This window comes from Melopsittacus undulatus, unplaced genomic scaffold, assembly GCF_012275295.1.
Source record: "Melopsittacus undulatus isolate bMelUnd1 unplaced genomic scaffold, bMelUnd1.mat.Z mat_scaffold_348_arrow_ctg1, whole genome shotgun sequence".
Lineage (NCBI taxonomy): Eukaryota > Metazoa > Chordata > Aves > Psittaciformes > Psittaculidae > Melopsittacus > Melopsittacus undulatus.
Window position 1 is genome coordinate 62,091 of NW_022994259.1, and position 13,382 is coordinate 75,472.

The 13,382-nt window shown below is 62.2% G+C and overlaps 1 pseudogene; it reads right to left on the reverse strand.

Moving 5' to 3' along the window:
- Positions 1-755: 755 nt before the first annotated feature.
- Positions 756-12,314, reverse strand: LOC117438458 (NPC1-like intracellular cholesterol transporter 1; annotated as a pseudogene).
- Between the last annotated feature and the right edge of the window lie 1,068 nt (positions 12,315-13,382).

The window sequence follows — 13,382 nt, forward strand, 5'->3', positions numbered from 1 at the left end:
CCCCCTCCAGTATCCTTGTGCCCCACATGGCCATAACCCCACAGAGCCCCTGTGCCCCACATGGCTTTAACCCTATAGAGCCCCTGTGCCCCACATGGCCTTAACCCTATAGAGCCCCTGTGCCCCACATGGCTTTAACCCTATAGAGCCCCTGTGCCCCACATGGCCTTAACCCTACAGAGCCCCTGTGCCCCACATGGCCCTAACCCTATAGAGCCCCTGTGCCCCACATGGCCTTAACCCTACAGAGCCCCTGTGCCCCACATGGCCTTAACCCCATAGAGCCCCTGTGCCCCACACATCCCTGGCCTTGCAGCACCCATGGGCCATAAGGCCCTGTCCCCTCAGTGTCCTGCACATCCTTGTCCCCACAAGTGCCTACGGGCCCCATATGCCCCCATAAGCCCAATGTCCATGTGCCCCATATGGCACCATCCCCATGAGCATCATGATACCGCCCCACACATCCCTGTCCCCACAGCTCCCATGGGATGCAATGGCCCTGGCCCCCCAGTGTCCCTCCCCACATCAGCCCCATGGTGCCCCACAGCCCCAGCCCTGCTGTGTCCATGTGCCCCACACGTCCCATCCCCACATCAGCCCCATGGTGCCCTTGTGCCCTGTCCTTGCAGTGTCCATGTGCCCCACATGTCCCACCCCACATCTCCCAGTGATGCTTCGGAGTCTGTCCCAGTAACACCAGTGCTGAGGCTCAGAAACCAGTTTAAATAGAGCCTGGGGGAGGGGGGGAGGGCTCAGCCCTGCCTGGGGGCAGGGACCTGCCCCTCCCCCTTCCCCTGCCCCACCCCCTGCCCATGCCCCTTCCCCTCCCCCTGACCCTCCCCCACCCCCACCGCCGCGTCCCCCGATGGGAGCTCCGATGGGGACCCCCGAGGGCCGGGACCTGTGGGGAGAACAGGAGCAGTGAGGGGGGGAGTGGGTGTCAATGGGTGTCAGTGGGTGTCAATGGGTGTCAGTGGGTGTCAGTGGGTGTCAGTGGGTGTCAGTGTGTGTCAATGGGTGTCAGTGGGTGTCAATGGGTGTCAGTGGGTGCTCTGTACCCATGTAGCTGAGCAGCACGGGCAGGAACAGGATCCCATGCACCAGCCCCAGGAGGGTGATGAGGAGGTTGAGGCGGAAGAAGAAGATCTGGATGAGCTGAGCTTTGGCAAACGCCAGCACCGCGATGCCAGGAAGGTTGGTCATGGCCACACCGGCCACCACCTGCGGGACAGCAGGGTCAGGGGGGCCGGTGGGGTCCTGCTGGGGTCCCATTGGGGTCCCATTGAGGTCCCATTGGGTTCCATTGAGGTCCCATTGGGTCCCCATTGTCCCCGTTGTCCCCCTGCCCCCACCTTGCTGCCCATGGTGACGGTGGCATCAGCCGCACGAGCCACACGTCCGTGTTTGCGGCTGTGGGCGAAGGTGTAAGTGATGTGGGACACGAACTCCACTGAGATACCTACAGCCTGAGGGGACACCAGAGACACACATGGCACACACAGACACCCACATACACCCATGGACACCCAATGGCACCCCCAGATACCCACAGACACCCAATGGCACCCACAGACACCCATTGCACCCACAGATACCCCGTGGCATCCTCCATGGCACCCATTGCACCCCAGACACCCATTGCACCCACGGACACCCCATAGTACCCACAGACACCCATTGCACCTATGGACACCCCATGGCATCCCCAATGACACCCCAGAGACACCCATGGCACCCACAGACAGCCAATGGCACCCACTGTGACACCCAAGGGACTCTCATTGTACCCATGGACACCTGATGGCACCCACTGTGATACCCCAGTGTCACCCTATGGCACCCACTGTGATATCCCAGTGTCACCCTATGGCACCCACTGTGATACCCCAGTGTCACCCATTGCACCCACAGACACTCCAGAGACTCTTACTGCACCCATGGCATCCCCCATGACACCCATTGTCACCCATTGCACCCATGGACACCCCATTGTCACCCACTGCACCCCCCATGCCATCCCCTCACCGCCACCAGGTTGATGAGGGCCACAGCGTTGTATGGGATGTCCCATAGGGCCATGGCGCCCACGGTGTCCACCAGGACCATGATGATGGTGATGAGTGTGGCTGTGCTGGAGCGCAGGTCCATGCCCAGCAGCAGGAAGGACACCAGGAAGGTGGGAACCAGGCACAGCCCCAGAGTCACCAGCCCCTCTGGCACCACCGTCAGGTACTGCTCATAGTACACGTGGGTCACCCTGCGGAGAGCGGCAGGAGCCGGTGCCGGGAGCACAGACCCCCTGGCATGGAGCAGCTGAGCCTGTGGCCTTGAGCACTGCCAGGGATGGGGCAGCCACAGCTGCTCTGGGCACCCTGTGCCAGCGCCTCAGCACCCTCACAGGGAACAGCTTCTGCCTCAGAGCTCAGCTCAGTCTCTCCTCTCTTGGGCAGGTTCAAGCCATTCCCCTTGGCCTGTCCCTACAGGCCCCACTCAAGGCCCCCCCCAGCATCCCTGTAGGCAGTGCAAGGAGCAGCCCCCCCCCCCCCCACGGCTCAGCTGTCACCAGTGTCAGCATCGGGTCCTGGTGCAGTGTGTGACTCATGTCCCCATATCCCCATATCCCACATCCCCATATCCCTATATTCTCATATTCCCATATCCCTATATCCCCACATCCCATATCCCACATCCCCATATTCCCATATACCCACATCCCCATATCCCCATATCCCACATCCCCATATCCTTATATTCCCATATTCCCATATCCCTATATCCCCATATCCCTACACCCCACACCCCCATATCCCCATATCCCATAATCCCCATATCCCACATCCCTATATCCCCATATCCCATACCCCCATATCCCCACCCCCCCATCCCCATCCCCTCCCCCCGCTGCCCCCGCTCCCCTCCCGGTGCTCACGCATAGGGGAACACGTGGAACCGGTTCCATGTTCCCGGCACCCGGCGCAGGCTGCGGCTGAGCTCCAGGGCAAGGGCTCGAGCCGCCTGCAGAGCAGCCGTGTGCTCCTGAGAGGTGCGCAGCGGGCGCTGGTAGGCCATGAACCGCGTGGCTGGGGGGGGGGTCAGATCGGTACCTGCTGACCCCCCCCCGGCACCCCCCCAGTGCCCCCAGCGCTCACCCAGTGCCACCTGGTACCCCCAGTGCCACCCGGTACCCCCAGTGCCACCCAGTACCCCCCGCACCCCCCAGCACCCCCAGTGCCACCCGGCACCCCCAGTGCCCCCTGCACTCACCCAGTGCCACCCAGCACCCCCAGTGCCACCCGGTACCCACCACCCCCCCCGGCACCCCCAGTGCCCCCCAGTACCCCCAGTGCCCCCTAGTACCCCCAGTGCCCCCTGGTACCCCCAGTGCCACCCGCGCTCACCCAGTGCCACCCGGTACCCCCAGTGCCCCCTGGTACCCCCAGTGCCCCCCGGTACCCCCAGTGCCCCCCGGTACCCCCAGTGCCACCCGGTACCCCCAGTGCCCCCCGCGCTCACCCAGGATGGTGCCGTTGGTGTCCATGCTCACCGCGGTGTCGTAGGCGCCGAGGCCGCTGTGGGGATGGGGGGTGAGCGGTGCCATGGGGGGGGCACCCACAGGACCCCCCCCCATGTGCTTACCCCTTGGCGCACTGCAGTGTGGGACGGTCCTGCAGGAACCAGGGCAGGAAGCGTCGGAACTCATCCGGGGTCGGGCGCCGCGTCCCATTGAGGCACCGGCCACCGATGCAGCTTGGGTCATCTGGGGGGACGGGGGTCACACAGTGCACACCCGGGGGTCACACAGTGTGCACCCAATGGCCACCATGGTGAGCACCCAACACACACCCAATGGCCACCATGGAGGACACCCAACGTGATCCTTATGGCCACCGTGATGGGCAGCCAACATACACCCAATGGCCACCATGGAGGACACCCAACATCTACCCACCAGGCATCACAGTGGACACCCAACATTCACCCAATGGGCACCATGGTTTGGACCATGCACCCAACAGACACCATTGTGGCCACCCAAGGCACAACCAAAGGCCACCATGTTATACACCCAAGAGAGACCCTATGGCCACCACAATAAGGAACCAACATACACCCAATGAGCACTGCAGTGGGCATTCAATATACATCTTATGGCCATCATGGTGTGGCCCATATGTACACCCCACAGCCACCACTGTGGGCACCCAACATATACCCAATGGGTACCATGGTGGACACGCAACATACAGCCACTGGACACCGAGGTGTGGACCATATGTGCACACAACAGCCACTATGGTGGGAACACAACGTGTGCCCAATGGCCATCATGGTGTGGACACTGTGCACCCAACAGCCACTGTGCTGGGCACCCAATGTACACTCAATGGCCACCATGGTGGGCACCCAATGTAAACCCAATGGCCACCATGGTGGGCACCCAATGTAGACCCAACAGCCATCATGGTGAACACTCAACGTACACCCAATGGCCACCATGGTGTGGACTTTGTGTGCACCCAACAGCCACTGTGCTGGGCATGTGACATGACCCAATGGCCACCATGGTGAGCCCCCAGTGTAGACCCAGTGGCCACCATGGTGGGCACCCAGTGTAAACCCAGTGGCCACCATGGTGAGCCCCCAATGTAGACCCAACGACTACCATGGCAAACACTCAACGCACACCCAATACCCACCATGGTGTCCCCCCCCCGCCCCCCAGTGCCCACCATGACCCCCACCCAGCCTCGGTGCCTCCCTCACCGCTGGTTGCAGGGCAGAACTCGCCGCTGGCATTGCCGAACCGGTGGATGCGGCAGCAGCGCCCGGTGGGGTTGAGCCAGTCGAGGAAGTCATCGAGCCAGGAGGTGGCCGGAAGGGCCAGGAAGGACCTGGGAGGGGCAGAGCTCAGGAGCCGCAGGAGGACCCACACTGACCCCCATGCCCATTGACACTCACTGACCCCCATGCCCATTGACACTCACTGACCCCTGTGCCCATTGACACTCACTGACCCTGTGCCCATTGACCCACACTGACCCTGTGCCCATTGACCCACACTGACCCCCATGCCCATTGACACACACTGACCCTGTGCCCATTGACACTCACTGACCCCCATGCCCATTGACACACACTGACCCCCATGCCCATTGACACTCACTGACCCTGTGCCCATTGACACTCACTGACCCCCATGCCCATTGACACTCACTGACCCTGTGCCCATTGACACTCACTGACCCCCATGCCCATTGACACTCACTGACCCCCCTGCCCATTGACACTCACTGACCCCCATGCCCATTGACACTCACTGACCCTGTGCCCATTGACACACACTGACCCCCCATGCCCATTGACACTCACTGACCCCCATGCCCATTGACACACACTGACCCCCATGCCCATTGACACTCACTGACCCCACATGCCCATTGACACTCACTGGACCCTGTGCCCATTGACACACACTGACCCCATGCCCATTGACACTCACTGACCCTCATGCCCATTGACACACACTGACCCCCATGCCCATTGACACTCACTGACCCCCATGCCCATTGACACTCACTGACCCCCATGCCCATTGACACACACTGACCCCCATGCCCATTGACACTCACTGACCCTGTGCCCATTGACACTCACTGACCCTGTGCCCATTGACACTCACTGACCCCCCATGCCCATTGACACTCACTGACCCCCATGCCCATTGACACTCACTGACCCTCATGCCCATTGACACTCACTGACCCTGTGCCCATTGACACTCACTCGTTGGGGAACCGCGAGGCCATGTCCAGGGTGTGGGTCAGGGAGTTGTGGTCACAGCCGGAGCTGGAGCAGATCCCGTTGGTGCCGGCGGCAGAGGAGAAGTCATAGCCCTCGGTGGTGACGAAGAACACGGGGACACCCACGGTCAGGTACTGGTTGAGGGCACTGAAGTACTGCAGCACGTACGAGTCCTGGGCAGCGGCAGCGTCAGAGGGTGCGGCAGCACCAACCACAGCAACAACCACAGCACCGAGTGTGACACCAACCACAGCACCCACTGTGCCGGCAGCACCGCGGCAACAACCACAGCACCAACCACAGCACCAACCACAGCAACAACCACAGCAACAACCATAGCACCAACCACAGCACCCAGTGTGACACCAACCACAGCACCCAGTGGCCCTGGCAGCTCTCACTGTGCCTGTGTGGCCCCAGCCCCACGGGGACCCTGCTGTGCCCACCCCCTGTCCCACAGAGGACACCTCATCCCCATGGTGACCTTACCGGGCTGAGGTGTCCCCATAGGGCCCTGCCTGGGCCCCCCCATGGGCAGCCCCATATGGGGCCAGGCTGTGCCCATCAGCAGCCACACCAGCCCCACACTGCCCCTATTCACCCCCCAGCAGCCCCCCCCGTGCCCCACCTTGGGCATGGCGAGCTCCTGGTCCAGCCCCACAGGCACCTGCAGCATCAGGTAGAGCCCAGCGCAGGAGAGCAGCAGGAAGAGCAGCACCTGTAGCAATGGCAGCACCATCAGCACCATTAGCACCATCAGTACCATCAGTACCATCAGTACCATCAGCACCATCAGCTCCATCAGTGCCATCAGCACCATCAGCACCATCAGTACCATCAGCACCATCAGCACCATTAGCACCATCAGTACCATCAGTACCATCAGTACCATCAGCACCATCAGCACCATCAGTACCATCAGTACCATCAGTACCATCAGCACCATCAGCACCATCAGCACCATCAGCACCATCAGTACCATCAGCACCATCAGCACCATCAGTACCATCAGTACCATCAGTACCATCAGCACCATCAGCACCAGCAGCACCATCAGTACCATCAGCTCCATCAGCACCACCAGCACCATCAGCACCATCAGCACCATCAGCACCACCAGCACCATCAGTACCATCAGTACCATCAGCTCCATCAGCACCACCAGCACCATCAGTACCATCAGTACCATCAGTACCATCAGTCCCCCCACACTCACCACCAGGGGGCACGTCTGCGGTGGCAGCAGCACTGGCACCAGCAGCCTCAGCATCGGCTGCAGCAGCCACAGTCCCGGCCCCGACGGCCCCGAATCCAGACGGCAGCAGCAGCAGAGATCCGGGCGTGAGGGCCTGAGGGACAGGGGGGGCACCCATAGAGCACAGCCCCATTGGGACCACCCCATAGTCGCAAAGCCCCATTGGGACAACCCCATAGATCAAGCCCCTATGGGTCACCCCATAGAGCACAGCCCCATTGAGGAACTCGCCCATTAGAGCCACATCCCCTTGAGGTCACCCCATAGAGCAACAAGCCCCATTGAGACACCTCCATAGGGCAACACACTCCCCCCCTGCCCCCAAACCTCCTGGCGCTGGGCATCAACGACAGCATATGGCCACGAATGCCGAGATCTGGAGCTAGTAAATCGAAGGCTACAGCGCAGCAGCAGTGAAGAGCAAAGGTGCGAACGGCTGGCATGGAGGCTGAGAGAGCCTGCGGGGGGGGACCGGTACACCAGTAACACCATAACACCATTACCAGTGACACAGTAACACCAGTTAAACACCATTTACACCAGTGACAAAACGGCAGTAACACCAGTACCATTGACAACCAGTGACACCAGTACCGTGGACACCAGTAACCCAGTGACACCAGTGACCCCAGTGACACCTGTGACACCAGTGACACCAGTACCGGTGACCAGAATAAATGACCATTGCACAGTTAACACATTTGACCCAGTGACACCAGTGAACACCATGACAACCAGTAACACCATTGACGACCAGTTACCAGTACACACCAGTAACAGGTTGCACCAACTGACACCAGTGACACCAGTGACACCGTGACAACCAGTGACACAGTAACACCAGTGAAACCAGTGGACACCATTGACACCAGTGCCACCAGTAAACACCAGTGACACCAGTGACACCAGCTAAACACCAGTACCTTGACACACAGTGACACCAAGTAACACCAGTGACACCAGTAGAACCACCAGTGACATCCGGTAACGACCAAGTGAGTTCACCAGTGCACCAGTGCACCAGCACCAGTGACACCAGTACAACCAGCACCATGACACCAGTGACACCAGTGACCCAGTAACAACACCAGCCTAAACCGTTGACACAAGTGGCCCATTAACACCGTGACACCGTTCACAGTGACCCAACAGTGAGCAGCCATAAACCAGTGACCCAGTGACACCATAACACCAGCACCAGTGGAGACAACCATTGACACCATTGATCACCAGCACCAGTGAGCACCAGTGACACCATCAACCAAGTTTCCCGGCTGCGCCTCACCCATCAGTACGCAGATGAACTCCGAGGATCTGCTCAGCACCAGGCTCGGAGGCCGCCTGGCCCAGCAACCCCCCGATTATCCTGGCGCCGTGCGCGCCAGACCGGCTCCCAGCGGACACTGCTGCTGCCATAGGGGTATGTGGACCCTGACACCGACGCGGGACTGGGGGACCCTTGACCCACAGAGGACATGAGGGACCCTGCCCACCACCTAGGGACATGGGGACCCTGACACACAGCAGGGACATGGGGAACCCTGACCCACACTGGGACAGGGGACCCTGACCCACAGATGACATGGGGACTGAACCCTGACCCACACCAGGGACATGGGGACCCTGACCCACAGAGGGGACATGGGGACCCTGACCCACAGCAGGTACATGGGGACCCTGACCCACACTGGGACATGGTGACCCCTGACCCACAGCAGGACATGGGGACCCTGACCCACAGCAGGACATGGGGACCCTGACCCACACCGACACCATGGGATGCCCACAGGACCTCCATCCCCACAGTGCCCCACACCCCATGGTTCTCTGTCCCCAGTGCTCCCAGTGCCCCCCCCTGCCCCACAACCTGGTACTCCTGCACGAAGATGAAGATGTTGTCCGCGCCACGGCGAGGATGAGAAGGGGAACGACCTCGAGGATGATGAGGGATGAAGGCAGCCCAGCAGCGCCAGCAGCCCCATGGCGGCGACCACGGCACCGACGACCCACGGCAACACCCCCCAGCGCCAGCGTCAACCTTGGACTCCACTGCGGACGGGTGTCACGCTCAGCACCCACGGGTGCTGTTCACCCCCCCCCAGCCCCACGGCACCCACCAGCACCCGGCGCCATAGCGGTGTAACTCGCCCAGCGCCAGCGCTGTAGGCGACCCAGAGCGTAGCTGACGGCGAAGATGGGGATGTCCTCGGCTGTGGTCAGGTTGATCTCGTCCTCCAGCGAGCGCTATGGGGCAGAGGTGGGTGAGGGGTCCCCAGCAACCATGGGTGCTGCCGGGGCCGCTGTGGGGCCTCACCTCAGCCATGAAGGCAACAGAGAGGTTGTGGTGTCTGCGCTGGATCCTGCACCAGCTGCCAGGAAGTTGGCTCTCCCAGCTCAGCATCCCCATGTGCCGAGGTCCCTGTGCCCGAAGTTGTTCAGGAGTAGGTGTTAATTAGAGAGCTTCGGCCATCGGGTGTACTCACTGAGCCTGTGGGCACCGGACAGAGTGACGGCACAGCCGGAACACCAATGGGTGACAGCCCAGCAGGGGGATGAACAGCCCAACAATGGGTGACATGCCCATCATTGGGTGACAGCCCAACAATGGGTGACCTATCATCAATGTGTGCATGTCCTCTCAATGGGTGACGCCCCACCAATGTGTGACACCCGATCAATGGGTGACATCCCGCAAAGGGTGACACCCGGCTCATGGGTGCTGTGACACCCATCCCACCACCAGGTGCTGTGACACTGGGTGAAGTGATACCATCCTACGGGTGACATGCATAGGGTGCTACAGCACCCATACCCAGCAGGTGACACACCCAACAGGGTGACATCCCACTGGGTCACGTGACATCCATCCCAGGTGGGTGACATCCCCTGGGGATACCCCATCCCCAGCAGGTGCCAGGGGGACACCCATGGGCTCAGTGACACCCAACCCATGCGGTGACATCCACGGGTTGTCACTGCACCACACAAGAACAACACAGACACCAATCCCATTGGCTGCCACAACACCGCCCACAGCCCCATCCCGCTCACCGGTGTAGCCACCTAGGGCAATGTATGGGAACACAGGGCCGCCCATACTCTGCCGTACAGCTCAGCTCCAGCGCGTGGATGTCCTTGAAGGAGAGCGGGGAGCTGGGGCCAGACAATCATCACCATCACGTCACCATCACCAAACACCGCTCCCTGGCACCCCCCCCGTCACCGCGGCACCCACTTGACACAGTAGATGAGGTGGTCGCGCCAGTCCACGGTGCCGGTGTCTGTGCCGTGTGGCTGTGTGGCCACCAGGCCAAGCGGGTGCGGTTGTTCTGGAAGTACTGGGTGACGCTGTTGACACAACAGTCGGCGGGCGCAGGTTGTTGGGGTTCAGCGGCGCATAACACACGTCCTCCAGCCGCACCGTCCGGTTCGTGCCCTGGTACCGCACCGCGGCGGCCGCCAGGCTCTCCTGCAGCTGCAGCAGCGCCTGTAGCACCTCCATGGACAGCACCGCGCTGAAGTTCTGGGCACCGAACAGCACCGAGTGGTACCGGAGCGGTTGTGACGCGGAGCGGTGACGATCACTTGGTTGGTGCGGAGGAAGGGCCCAAAGTGTTGGTCATAAAGGCTTTTCCTGGCGCGCGCGGCTGCCAGGAGCTGAACCACAGCTCCACGGGGTCAGTGGTGAGACGCAGGCTGCGGAACCCGGAAACCCGAGAGCCCCCCGACCAGCGCCACAGCCACCAGCAGCATCGTGCAGCGGGTGTGCGGCCACAAGCACCCCCCAGCACCCTGAACACCCGCACCAGCGCCCGGTGCACAGCATCACCCCATCGCACCCGAGCACCCAGGGGGGGTCACCGGTGCCGGATGCAGGGTTGAGCCCCTGTTTGGAGCCGCGGTGATGGCAGATCCGGGTGAGGAGGAAGAGGAGAGTGAGGAGGCCGAAAGAGCAGCACACACAAAGCACAGGGCCCGTCGGCAGCACCAATGGGAACGGGGGCTTTGAGGGCCGGGCGGGGGGTGATGGTGGGGCAGGATTCGGCACAGTCCTGGCAGGGAACAGGCCTGTTCCTGGGCGCTGACGCCTCACCGCAGCTCCAGGCCCGCACATACAGCGGCTCCAGGCCTGTGTCCGGTTCCGGTGCCAGTGCCGGTGCCGGTGCCATTGGGCACCAGGTGGAAGTGGATCTGCAGAGGGGGCCAGCCCATTGCTCTTGTCCCCTTGAATTCCAGCCAGCGCTGGGGCTGTGGCACAGCCGCGCGCCATAGAGCCCACACATGGTGTCCAGCGCGAAGCCGCCGGTGGCCGGTAGCCCACACCCTGGCACGAGGCGAAGGAGGCTTCGGCAAACTCCTGCCGGTAGAAGCTCTGGTACTCGACGACGGCAAAGAGGTTGGTTCCCGGCACCGGCACCAAAACGCGTGTGACGTTGATGAAGAGGCTCTGGTCGGGGCTGCAGATGTTGTAGGCAAGGATGTTGCGAAGTTGCGGGCGCAGGACGGGCACCGCGCCAGCACGCGCCGGACAGAGCCCACACTGAGCTGCAGCGCCAGCACCTGCGCCAGGCTGCAGCACACACCCGCGGGGCTGCGGCTGTGCCAGAGACCAGGTTCGGGCACACGGAGCTCAGCAGCTGCAGGAGCGCGGCTGAGGGTTCCCGTGCGCGGTGTTGGACACACAGGGAACCTTGGAGCGCACCAGGGACACGTTCACCTCTGGGTTGTAGCCGCATTCGCCATAGAAGGCACAGACACCAGCACTGTGGGTGGGGGTCCAGGATGGGACACCTGCGGGGAACCCAAACCCCTTCCATTGGAGCATGCTCCTCCTGTTTGGCCTTGAGCACTGCCAGGGATGGGGCAGCCACAGCTGCTCTGGGCACCCTGTGCCAGCGCCTCAGCACCCTCACAGGGAAAACAGCTTCTGCCTCAGAGCTCAGCTCAGTCTCCCCTCGGGCAGGTTTCAAGCCATTCCCCTTGCCTGTCCCGACATCCCTTGTCCCAAGCCCCCCTCAGTTTCCTGCAGCCCCTTTAGGCACTGGAGCTGCTCTCAGGTCTCCCCCTTCAGGAGCCTTCTCTTGTCCAGGCTGCCCCAGCCCAGCTCTCTCAGGCCTGGCTCCAGAGCTGCTCCAGCTGCTCCAGCCCCTGAGCATCCCCCCGACCCCCATGGTGCTCCCGGTCCCCATCCCCATCACTCACCAGCACAGCAGTGTGCCAGCACCGCAGTGCCCAGCGCGGTGCCCTCCGGCATCATGGGAACCGGTGCTGCCGGTGCCACCTGCCCAGTGAGCCCTGCCCAGCCCAGCTGCCGGTGCCACCAGTGTGGTCTGCTTCGTGCCAAGCCAATCAGGCCCCGGCAGAGCCGTAAAGATACTGTGATCATTAACCCTGATCGATAACAGTGCCAGGGAGGTGTCCCCAGCATGGCACACGGTGGGCCATGGGACTGCTGAGCACCGGGATGGGGCTGAGGGGATTCCCATACTGGGATGGGGCTCAGGGGATCCCAGTACTGGGATGGGGCTCAAAGGGTAATCCCAGGTTACCCAGGACTGTGGGGCTCAGAGATCCCAGCAACCAGGATGTGGGATGGGGCAACCCAGCCCGTTGCCGATACAACATGGGGATGATGGTGCCACGGTGCAGGATAGGCTCACCCTGGAGCTGACCCCATTACGGAGGTGCCTTGGTGGTGCCAGGCATTCACCCCACGGTGCCACAGCACCACACACACCCAGGTTCCCAGGCTCTTGGGCAACCCAAACCGGGGTTCCCCCCCCCCACCCATCTCCATGTCCCTTGCCCTCTCATAGGCTGTGATAAGGGGTGCTGATAACACTGGGGCACCTTTGCCCGCGCGCTCTGTGCCGTCACCACCGTCCCTGTCAGCCCTGGGGCAAAGGCACCTTTATTGGCACAGCAATGGGGTGCGGGGGGGGCCGGGGGGGTCAGGATGGTGCCAGCAGCACCAGGACGCTTGCTCCGGCGCTGGAGTACTTGAAGCTCTGCAGAGGGTTTCCCGGATCTGCGGCACTGGGGGGGGGAGAAGAGACCACATCAGGACCCCCCCCAAGCAGAGGGGGCATCGGGGGGGTCCCCATGAACCCACACTCACCCTCACCCCCCCCCTGCGGAGGCTCATCGGGTGTGGGGCAGACCGCTGCCCCTTGCGCTTCTTGATGCCGGGTGTGAGGCTGGCGCGGAGGCTGTGGGGCACTGGGGGCACAGGCTGCGGTCAGGGGGGGTCACTGGGGCAGCCCCCTGTGCCCCCCCCCCAGCGCCGGGCCGTACCCAGGTAGTCGGGCACGTTGCGGAGGTG